This window comes from Dioscorea cayenensis, chromosome 9 (assembly GCF_009730915.1).
Source record: "Dioscorea cayenensis subsp. rotundata cultivar TDr96_F1 chromosome 9, TDr96_F1_v2_PseudoChromosome.rev07_lg8_w22 25.fasta, whole genome shotgun sequence".
NCBI lineage: Eukaryota > Viridiplantae > Streptophyta > Magnoliopsida > Dioscoreales > Dioscoreaceae > Dioscorea > Dioscorea cayenensis.
The window spans coordinates 13372096-13383214 of record NC_052479.1 but is presented as its reverse complement, the minus strand read 5'-3'; the positions used below and the strand labels follow the sequence as shown (position 1 = coordinate 13383214).

Sequence of the window (11119 nt, the reverse complement as noted above, 5' to 3'; positions counted from 1 at the left end):
TCTCCGGGGATTCTTGCGTCATTCGACCTTCATCATTTGAGGGAGTGTTCCTCATGTTTACTTTAGTTGTTTGTATGGATTATTTGGTTTTCTTGTTGAAGATGAACAACTAAACCCCTAGGTCACCGGATGTAGGTGAACCTAGGGGGTGAACTTGTGATGTTTTGGATTGTTTGAGTAGTTTATGCATGTTTGGCTTGTTGTGATCCTTGTTTGGTGTTCTTGCTTGTTTTGGTACATTTGATTGAGTGATGTATCAAATTCTTGGTAGCACTTTGTAGCATGACCATTGCCTTAGTGCTAGACTCCACCAAACTAGGAAGGGTTCATTGTATAAATATGACGTGACCATCGGGTATTAATACCCCTCCAATCCTAGGGTTGAAAACTACTTGTGTTTCCACCCTAACTTGTGAAAACTTACATTCTCCTTTCAACCGTGTGGGAAGTTGGGTGGAAGAGATTCCGCGCTCAACACTTGCACCGGGTTAGGGGTCAATTGCCGTGACCATCGGGTTGACCTAGGTCTTGGTTTTCTCGGTCCAACTAGCCACGTGCTTTATTACTCAATTTCCTACTCACTATAGTAGCCCCCTTGGGAATCCGCATCCGTGACCGTTTTCCAACCTTGGGCATCTTCCGTATTTTACTTGTTTCGTACTTCTTAAGATTTCATTTCGCTTTTCGTTTCGCTTTCTTTTCTTCTTTTCTCTTATATTGGAATCGGTGAGCTAAACAACAGGTAAGAAGTGAGTAGGGTAGCTCCTCAGGCCCCTTAGCAATATGACCCATTCGCGCGTGTGCGAGTTGTTTATTACTTGATGACCCCGTGTGCTTGCCGATGTACACACTTCGTGTCGATCATGTTTTTGGCGCCGTTGCCGGGGACCAATCACTGAGGAATATTTGGAAAGCTTTACACTTGTTGATTTAGCCTTTTCTTTTTCATTTGTTTTTGCACTTTTGTTTTGTTTGTCTTTTATGTTTCTGGTTGATGATCATTTGTAATTACCCATCTTTGTGTGCTTACTATTAACTAACTTCTTGACTCCTTAATTCATGTAGGTACACATCTTATGACACGAGCTAGTCAAGCAAACTTGACTGAACCCGATAACGAGATAGAAAGAACTTTGCATCAAAGATTGAGAGAAGCAGCAGAAAGTTCTAGACAACAAGAGGTTCGGGTTGAGTCATGTGAACCATCAGTCATGGAGGAGCCTAGGAAGACCCTATCGGAATATGAAAGGCCACAGTACACCGGAGAAGAATTTAGTGTCCAAGTACCAACCGTTCCGGCTAATAACTTTGAAATTAAGGCGAGTACCATAGGGATGATTCAGAATTCAGTACAATTTGATGGTCTAGCGGATGAGGATCCCAATGCCCATCTTGCTCGGTTCCTTCAAATCTGCTCCACTTTCAAGATCAATTCAGTGTCATATGATGCCATCAGACTGAGGTTGTTCCTGTTTAGCTTGAGAGGTGCAGCATACAGATGGCTCACATCCTTAGCTCCGGGGTCCATCACCACTTGGAAGGAAATGGTCAAGAAGTTCCTAGCCCGATATTTTCCTCCAAGCAAGGCTGCAAGATTGAGACAGGAGATATCATCTTTCAGGCAAGGTGATAGTGAGACACTATTTGAAGCCCATGAACGATTTAAGGATCTTCTTTGCAAGTGTCCACATCATGGCTTCCCTGCGTGGATGAGAGTACAGATGTTGTGTAACGGGCTGAACTATGCTACTAGGTAGCTTATTGATGCAGCGGCAGGTGGTTCTTTAAGCAACAAGCTTCCTGAAGAGGCCAAGGAATTAATTGAGAATATGTCCAGCAACGAGTGTCATTGGAGCGCTAGACAGAAGCCTCCAAGGGCTTCAGGGCTGTATGAGGTGAATGAATCCAAAGCATTGGCTGCGAAGATTAATGCCTTGACGAAGCATATCGTTGAGGAGAATTCGAAGCATGATGCCCTAGCACGAGTAGTTGACCAGCTGAGGTTGGTGTCCAGTTCGGATTCCAAGGCCGTTTTGTCATGTGACACTTGTGGGGCTAGGCATGCAACATCACAATGTCCTATTTTTGTTGCCCCATCACCTCCTGTAGAAACAGTTGATTATGTTGGGGGTGGACCACGAGGACCAGGGAACCAATTTGGTAACACTTACAATTATGGTTGGAGAGGCTCGTCAAATCCCTCTTGGAATCAAGGCCAATCTCAGTACAAGCCTCCACCATTTCAGGGAAACCAATACCATGTTCCTCCTTCACAAGAGAAGAAACTCTCCACGGAGGATGTCTTGGCAAGATTCATGCTTGGCACAGAGGCACGTTTCACGCAGAATGAAAAGAAACTTGATGAATTCGGTGCCATACTAAAAAATGTTCAAGCGTCCATCCAATCTCTAGAAAACCAAGTGGGACAGCTTGCTCGTGGTTAAGCTGAACGATCCTCGGGGAGTTTGCCGAGCAACACCGAATGCAACCCAAGGGAACAATTACAAGCTGTTACTTTGAGAAGTAGGAGACAGTTGGAAGCAAGGGAAAAAGAGATCCCAAGTGCTCCCAATGATGGGGTAACCGTCCGGGAAGACCCTAATTTGGATGAACATGCATGCAAGGACAACGGGAGGAAACTTGTTGAAGACTCGCCCAATCCTAACATTTCAAGGGGGTACGAATACAAGCCAGTGATACCGTACCCCTCGAGACTCAAACAAGATAAGGATGAGGCCCAATTCAAGAAAGTTCTCAATATCTTCAAACAACTTCACATAAATATTCCAATCATTGAGGCACTGGCTCAAATGCCAAAGTATGCCAAGTTTTTGAAGGAGTTGCTCACTAATAAGAGAAAGTTAGAGGATCAGGGCATAGTTGCACTTACTGGGAACTGCTCGGCTATTCTAGAGAAAAAGCTGCCACAAAAGTTAAAGGATCCGAGTAGTTTTGTAATTCCTTGTGTACTTGGTGAAGGAATGACGGAGCATGCTCTAGCCGATTCTGGGGCTAGCATAAATGTAATGCCATACGACTTGTTCTTAAAACTGGGATTAGAAGACCTAAGGCCCCCAAGAATGACATTGCAGCTTGCTGATAGATAAGTGCGAAGGCCTCGAGGGGTAGTCGAAGACGTCCTTGTTAGAGTTGACAAACTCATCATTCCTGTAGATTTTGTGATTCTAGATGTGGATGATGATGTTGAGGTTCCCTTGATCCTTGGACGTTCATTCCTTAATACTTCAGGTGCTCTAATTGATGTTAAAGAGGGCAAGATGTCCTTGAGGTTCGGAGATGAGCAAGTGGTCTTCACCCTCCCTGAAAGCAATAAAGCACACACTTGATCATGATGACAAACTGTACTTCACTGATACTACTGATGAGATTATTTCTGATTGTGTGCAGGAGGTGCTTGCCTTAAACCCTTTGGATGAGTACTTGGATGAGTTCCCATGCCAAGATGCCGAGGAAGAACTTCCCCCTCCACCAACACAACAAATTAATCAAGTGGAGGGTAATTCACCACTCAATGGCAAGAAAATTAAGGGTGTTAAGAAGATTTGGAGAAAATCGAAGGAGAAACAAAAAGTGGAGAAAAAGTTGTCCACATTACACCCGGATGAAGTTGAACATTTATTCTTTGGAAACCATGGTAAATTTAAAGTTTTCTCATGCCTTTCATTGAATTTTCCAAGTGGAAACACAACTCCAAGGGCTCAAGGTAACTTCCATCCATTTGTTCCACCATGATCGTTTGAGGTAATGCACGTCAAGCTAACGATGTTAAACAAGCGCTTCTTGGGATGCAACCAAAGTTCATTTCATTCCTCGTATTATTTATCTCATTTGTGTTTGTGTGTTTAACTTGTACTTTTAATGTGGTTTGGTTGTTTTTGTGTTTTCATCATTTTTCTTAGCTAATTAGCCTTCATATTCTCTTATTTGTCATGTGGTCTTTGAGTAATTCTTGTTTTTGATGCAATCTTGATGTTGTTTTGAGTGTTTTGTCGATGTTTCCGGCTTTATTTTTCATGGTTTTAATCATAAACAAAGTGTGCAACGCGTGGAGAATCGACGTGCGTCAGGAAAATCCCGAGGACCATCCTTGCGGCCGCAAGGATGCCCCTCGGGACTCATCCAGTGAGTATTGAGGACCATCCTTGTGGTCGCAAGGATGCCCCTCAAGACTCATCCCGAGGGTCTTGAGGACCATCCTTGCGGCTGCAAGGATGGTCGGCAAGACCACCCGAGTGAAGGGTACTTAAGGACTTAGGGCAGCACACTATTCATTCATCTTCTCCACTCTTCTACCCTTTTCTCCCTCATTTCTCCACCGTTTTCCTTCATTTTTTTTGCTCTAGTTTGCTCTTCTCCCCCTCTTCTCCATTTTAGTGACATAAAATTGGAGTTTGAGCAAGATTTTTGCCGGATCCAACCATTATATTTGCTCATCTTACTCTTGGTTGAAGGTTTGTTCTTTCACTCAAAACATTGAGCTTTTCATGCTTTAGTGGGTGAAGTTTCTTTGATTTTTGTTGTTGAATGAATGCTTAATGATTATCAAGAATTTTTCCTTGATTTGTAGAATTTTTGGCTACTTTTGCAAGCAAAGTTCTTGAAAATTTTTTCGAATTTACTGTAGCACTGGCATTGTCTTGAAATTTTTTCATTCTTTTGGTGCTTTCTTTGCTTGTAAGTACTTCTGCTGCATCATCATTTCCTCCATCTTCATAGACCCATGACATACTTTTGTGTATTTTGTATTTGTTCTTCTGTTCTATCTTTGTTTGTTGTGTGTTGTTCAGACTTGTACTTTTGAGCTAGCTAGGGCCTTTCCCCTACTATGCTCCTATTTTGTTTCTGTTGGCGCTCTCTCTCTCGTATTTTATTTCCATTTCCCCCTCTAAAAAAAAATTGTGAATGATGATAGGCTTCTTGTTGTTTTCAGGATCATTAATTTTGTGAAGCTTGTACTTTTCGCCCTCATTATGTGGTATGCCCCTGATCCATGTGGAGCAATTTGGAATCACACCAGGGAATCAGGGAAGTGTCTTTACCCCATTTCTGTGCTTATTTTTTATCATTCCCCATTTTTCTCTGCTGACTTAGGTACATTGAGGGCAATATATGACTTTAGGTGTGGGGATGTTTTTCTTCCTTGAAGTATTTTATCCTTTTGCATGCTTAATACCTATGATAGCTATGATTGTTTAGTTAGGGACTTTCTGGCTCGGTAGAATGATAGGTGTGAGCTGTACATTGCATGTGCTTGAATGTAGCTCGGTTTCATCTTTAGTGCACTTGTATACATGTTCACGATCACTTTCACCTTGTATGCTCCAACCAACCCATCATGATGACATTGGCATTAGTTTGTTAAATTCGGTCTTCAATGCACTTTTAAAAGCTTCTGAGTTCCTCCACTGAACTTGTTTGTAGCATGTTGTTTGTCAGGGATCATGAGAGGTTAAAAAAAAAAGGGGTTTATGTCAGTATTCCTCTGCTTTATAAGTTTATAAGCATGAATGCGTCTATGTACACTGTAATTGAGTAAGTGGGTGACTCTTGTGCCTAACCAGCATGTGCATCCATCTGAAAGATTATTTTCTGTGTAGTCTATGTTAGGCGGACCCAAGAAAAAGAGAAAGTGTGTATAAATGTGTGGGAAGAAAATAAAGCATCTCTTGTGATCTCTTGGAACCTGTTTCACAATCACTTAAGGGTTAAAATCGTGTTGAGGAACCAGAGGACTTTTACCTGAGTATTGAAGAAGTCTTTGGCACTTTAATGTCATCTTGATTATGTGTGTGGTGAAAGGACATCCTGGGATAATCCAGGGTGTGGAGGTCAAGGTGGGAGGTTGCACACACTCATTGGGGCATTCTAGATGAGACAAAGCTAATATCACTTCACTATTCATTGACCAGCTCACTCCTTGATTTCTGTCCATTCGTGCTTGTGGAGTTCTTTACTTTTGAGCTTGAGGTCGTATTTTTAGCCGTTTATCTTATTTCCCCTTAGTTCTTCATGTTTGTTTGCTTGGGGATAAGCAAACGCTTAGGTGTGGGGATGTTTGATAAACGTCTAAAAGTATGTATTTTGCATGTATTTGTTATGTATTATTCTTTATATTTATTTGTTGAATCGATGCCTTTTTGGTCTAAATTGTAGTATTTCTGCATTTCAAGGCCTTTTGAAGCCTTTGTACCTCAGCGACGCGATTGGGGATGAAGTCGACATCAAAACGGCGTTTCCGGGGGGGCCGGGATTACTGTAGCACAGCATTGCAGCGGTGTTACTGTAGCAGTTTCGCTGTAGCAGTCAATGTAGCTCATCGCGGGCTTCTCGGCAAAAACTGAAATTCCCGAGGGGTCGGTATACGGCCGGTATATTGACCCGTTTACCGGTCGGGATCTGGGCACTTATAAGGTCTTGAAGGGCATTTTTGGGCATCTTCTTCTTGATTTTTCTTCTTCTTTGGGGGACAAGGCCAGCTAGGGTTTGGAGAACACTTCCACATCAATTGAACCCAAGCTTTAAGAGGGCACAAAGGGAGGAAATCCGAGCATTTTCTTGGTGGGGAGAGCAAGAACGAGGAGGATCTACTTCTAGGGCATCATTGCTTGGAGGTTGAAGACAACGGGAAGCCACCCTTTCGAGTGGCATCTTTCGAAAAGGCTTTCTCCGGGGATTCTTGCGTCATTCGACCTTCATCATTTGAGGGAGTGTTCCTCATGTTTACTTTAGTTGTTTGTATGGATTATTTGGTTTTCTTGTTGAAGATGAACAACTAAACCCCTAGGTCACCGGATGTAGGTGAACCTAGGGTGGCGAACTTGTGATGTTTTGGATTGTTTGAGTAGTTTATGCATGTTTGGCTTGTTGTGATCCTTGTTTGGTGTTCTTGCTTGTTTTGGTACATTTGATTGAGTGATGTATCAAATTCTTGGTAGCACTTACCATTGCCTTAGTGCTAGACTCCACCAAACTAGGAAGGGTTCATTGTATAAATATGCCGTGACCATCGGGTATTTATACCCCTCCAATCCTAGGGTTGAAAACTACTTGTGTTTCCACCCTAACTTGTGAAAACTTACATTCTCCTTGCAACTGTGTGGGAAGTTGGGCGGAAGAGATTCCGCGCTCAACACTTGCACCGGGTTAATGGTCAATTGTCGTGACCATCGGGTTGACCTAGGTCTTGGTTTTCTCGGTCCAACTAGCCACGTGCTTTATTACTTAATTTCCTACTCACTATAGTAACCCCCTTGGGAATCCGCATCCGTGACCATTTTCCAACCTTGGGCATCTCCCGTATTTTACTTGTTTCGTACTTCTTAAGATTTCATTTCGTTTTTTGTTTCGCTTTCTTTTCTTCTTTTCTCTTATCTTGGAATCGGTGAGCTAAACAACAGGTAAGAAGTGAGTAGGGTAGCTCATCAGGCCCCTTGGGAATACGACCCATTCCCACGTGTGCGAGTGGTTTATTACTTGACGACCGCGTGCGCTTGCGGGTGTACACACTTCGTGTCGATCATTGACCTTAGATTTGGGACTATGTATGTAAGGATTTCCATGACTCACCATTGCATTGATTAGGAAGCATAATAGAGAGTTCTTGCACTTGAAGCGATTATCCTAGGTGAAGTTTCATCCGAGTACCTGATCTTTATCGATTGCCTTACCTCCTCCTTACTTTCGCTCTCTTACTTGTTGCTTTTAATTGTTGAGAATTGAATCATTTTCACACTTATCATTGTTGATATTCCACATAGCTAAGAATCAAATTAAGTGTCTTTACTCCCTACTCCCTGTGGATTCGATACCCGCTCACCCGGGATTATTACTTCGATAAATCCATGCACTTGCGGGATATACGCAAGGGGATCTTGTCAGTTACAAAAAAGAACTCTCAACACTAGTGTCACTCTAGTGGAAATGTTCATACAATCAAGCATTCAAGGTTAGAACTCACAACAAACATCAATTAATTGAAAGCATAATAAAGAGATTCAAACAAACAAATAGATCCTACGGTTCACAAATACCCAAGTACCAACTAGGGGTTTAGCTCTCCATGGAGCTAAGTATAATCAAAGAAATAGAATATAAAAGCAATGAATCCATAGAGAAACCCCCTCGATAGTCGTGTCGATGGTCTTATGGAAAGTTCTCTACTCGTCATCCAAGTATTACCTCGTCCGGTATAGGATACGCCTCGACGGAAGCTCCCCTACCAACCTTCTTCCAAAGGAATGACGATGTTGGAGCAATAGAACCTCTCCAAAACCTTGGCCAATACCTCTCAAAACCCTAGCCGAAACCCTCTCTCAGGTTAGGAAAAGGATGGAGAAAAGAATGCTGAAATCGGGGCTGAATCGGCTTTAAATAGGGCCGGAATCGGGCGACCACATGGGCCTGTGGATCTTTCACACGCCCATGTGGAATTTCCACACAGGCATGGATAATTTCCACACGCCCGTGTGGGTTCTCTAAATTACTGTTTTCTCGGTCGGCTGTGAACAGTACTGCTATAGTATTTTGCTACATTATCCGGCCTGAATAGCTTCCCGAATCCATGCTTTCATTGGGGTAACGCAAATGGGCACACATTCACGTCGTGGATCACTTGCTTCTTCAATGGTAGACAAGTTGGTGGAGCTCTTGTTCTATGTGCATAAGTCGGAATGCTCGAGTGTGACTGCCCTTGTGCCCCTCCAAATGGATGTGCCAACTCAAATACGAGGAGGTTGGCACACACTCTAGCATCTCACACCCGATCTATGTCTTCGCGTTTGAACTTTAGGAATATTTACCCAAAAATCAGTGCATTATGATCCACATTGGCTTCTTTCCTTCATAATTGGCCTCACAACCCTACCTGCATGAAAGTAACGTAAAAACACACATATTAGTGTAAAAACCCGAGAAGAGTAATGCTCAACATAAGGAAAGAATGCTTCGTATTAATATCAAACAAGCACTTATCAATTAGCATTACTTCTATCAAGTTTAAGCGCTAATACATACGTATTTGTGTTCTTTTGTGCATGTTGGGTTGTGAAGCTATGTTTTAAGAAAAGAAGCCAAAAGTGGGGCTCTAAGATACGTGAATGCGTGCCAACCTCCATGTATTCAAGCCATTGTAATGAGTTGGAAGGGCAAGTGTGGGAATTCACAGCAGGCCAAAAATCAGAATTCCAGAGAATTCACACGAGCGTGCGGAAATTCCACATGCCTGTGTGGGAATTCAACAGGGGCGTACGGAAATTCCACATGCCCGTGTGGATTCAGCCTCAATTTCTCCATCTTTTCCCCTATCTTTTCTTCCACCTTTCCCCATCTTTGGAGGTGTCAGCGATTAGGGTTTGGAGAGGCTTTGGCAAGGCTTTGGAGACATTTAACGGCCTTCGACGCCGTGTTTCCTTCGGAAGAGAGCTATTGGGGCAACTTTCGTTAGCATCGATTCAGCGAGGTGTGCCCTAGGTTTGACGAGGGGACCTTTGAAGAAGACGCGGCCAATCCATAAGACCTTCGACACGAGCACAAGGGGTTTTCATTAATGGATTGCATCTCTTTACTTAAGATTTCATTATCTATTGTATTTTGCTCCATGGAGAGCTAAACCCTTGGTGGGTACTTGGGTATTTGTGAACCCTAGGATGTATTCGTTTCATTGAATCTTTTTATTATGCTTTCAATTAATTAATGTTTATTGTGAGTTCCAATCTTGTAGGCTTGATTGTTTGAATACTCCCCTAGAGTGACACTAGGGTTGAGAGTTCTTGTTGGTAACTCTTGAGAGTGAGTAACACACCACGAGAGTTAGACAAAGCTAGATTGGAGAGGGTTGAGAGGGTGAGTCGAGAGGTAGCGGAGTGTCCACTACCACTCCGGTGTGATCTATCCTACCTCTATGTCCCATGAATTTTTTGCGGCCATAGTAGAGTGAATGGGCTAAGGGATGACCTTCCGTTGGGCTTAGTTAAGAGTGCAACGGAGTGAAGCGTTGAAGTGATTTTAGCACCTAGGGCTTAATTGAGCTTAGGGACCTTCCACCTGGACCAAAGGGTTAGGTCTATACATAGGAATAGGGTATATCACTTGGAATCTCTAGAACTCATTGCAATTCTATTCGAATTCGAGGTTGAGAGATTATTCAATTTCTCCTCCGGGACATGTATAGAGTTAGGTATGGTTGACCTTAGATTTAGGACCATGTGTTAAAGGATCTCCATGATTCATTAATGCATTAGTTAGAAAGCATAATAGGGGGGTTTTGCACTTGAAAAGATTGTCCTATTAGGAACAATATCGGGGTACCCCATCTATCGCCGACTGTCTACTCTATGTTTTACTTGCGCCTCCTTTGTTTTTTCTTATTTTCATTTGCATTGAGTTTGTTTTCACATCACTTTAAACATATTTTCATTCTAGTTAAATAGCCATCTTGGGGGTTCTAAGCACTATTCCCTTTGGATTCGACTACCCTCTCACCGGGGTATTATTACTTTGACACCCATGCACTTGCGGTTTACACGCATATTCAGTCATGTCAAGTTTTTGGCGTCGTTGCCGGGGAATAGACGTTTACAAACACTATGCACTTTGCTATTTTAACTATTTATTATTCATTCTATTTCACACTTTCTTATTCTGCCATCATTCTCATTTATTTTCTTTTGTCATGTCTTAGTTTTTCTAGCAAGGAGTTTAAATGATGATTGATCCGCTCATTGCTCTGCATTCTTCAGTTGAAGCTCTGAGTGGAAAAGTTGATAGAATTATTGCTTCACAACAACAGGGCATTCCTTGTTGCAACACATATCATCCAATTGAAAAGGGCTACCCAAACTTCTTGTGCAATAGTGATGGACAATATTGGGAAGCACCTCAAGAGGAATGTCAAAAGGGTGAGATACTCGGAGATGATGCACTTCAGTTGCAAAGAGTATTAGCTAACTTTATTGAAGCATCCGATGTTTGCGTCCAAAATATGGAGACCACACTAAGATATCTTGAAGTATCCTATAAAAACCTTGAGCATCAATTAGGAGGGATACTTGACACACTCTCCAAGGAACAACAAGTATTTGAACAAGCAATTGAAGTTCCT

General features: G+C 42.4%; 1 non-coding gene across 1 annotated transcript; it reads right to left on the bottom strand.

Moving 5' to 3' along the window:
- Positions 1 to 1592: 1592 nt before the first annotated feature.
- Positions 1593 to 1699, bottom strand: LOC120269711. The gene has a single exon (XR_005539351.1). It is a non-coding gene; the product is annotated as a small nucleolar RNA R71 (small nucleolar RNA).
- Positions 1700 to 11119: the final 9420 nt, after the last annotated feature.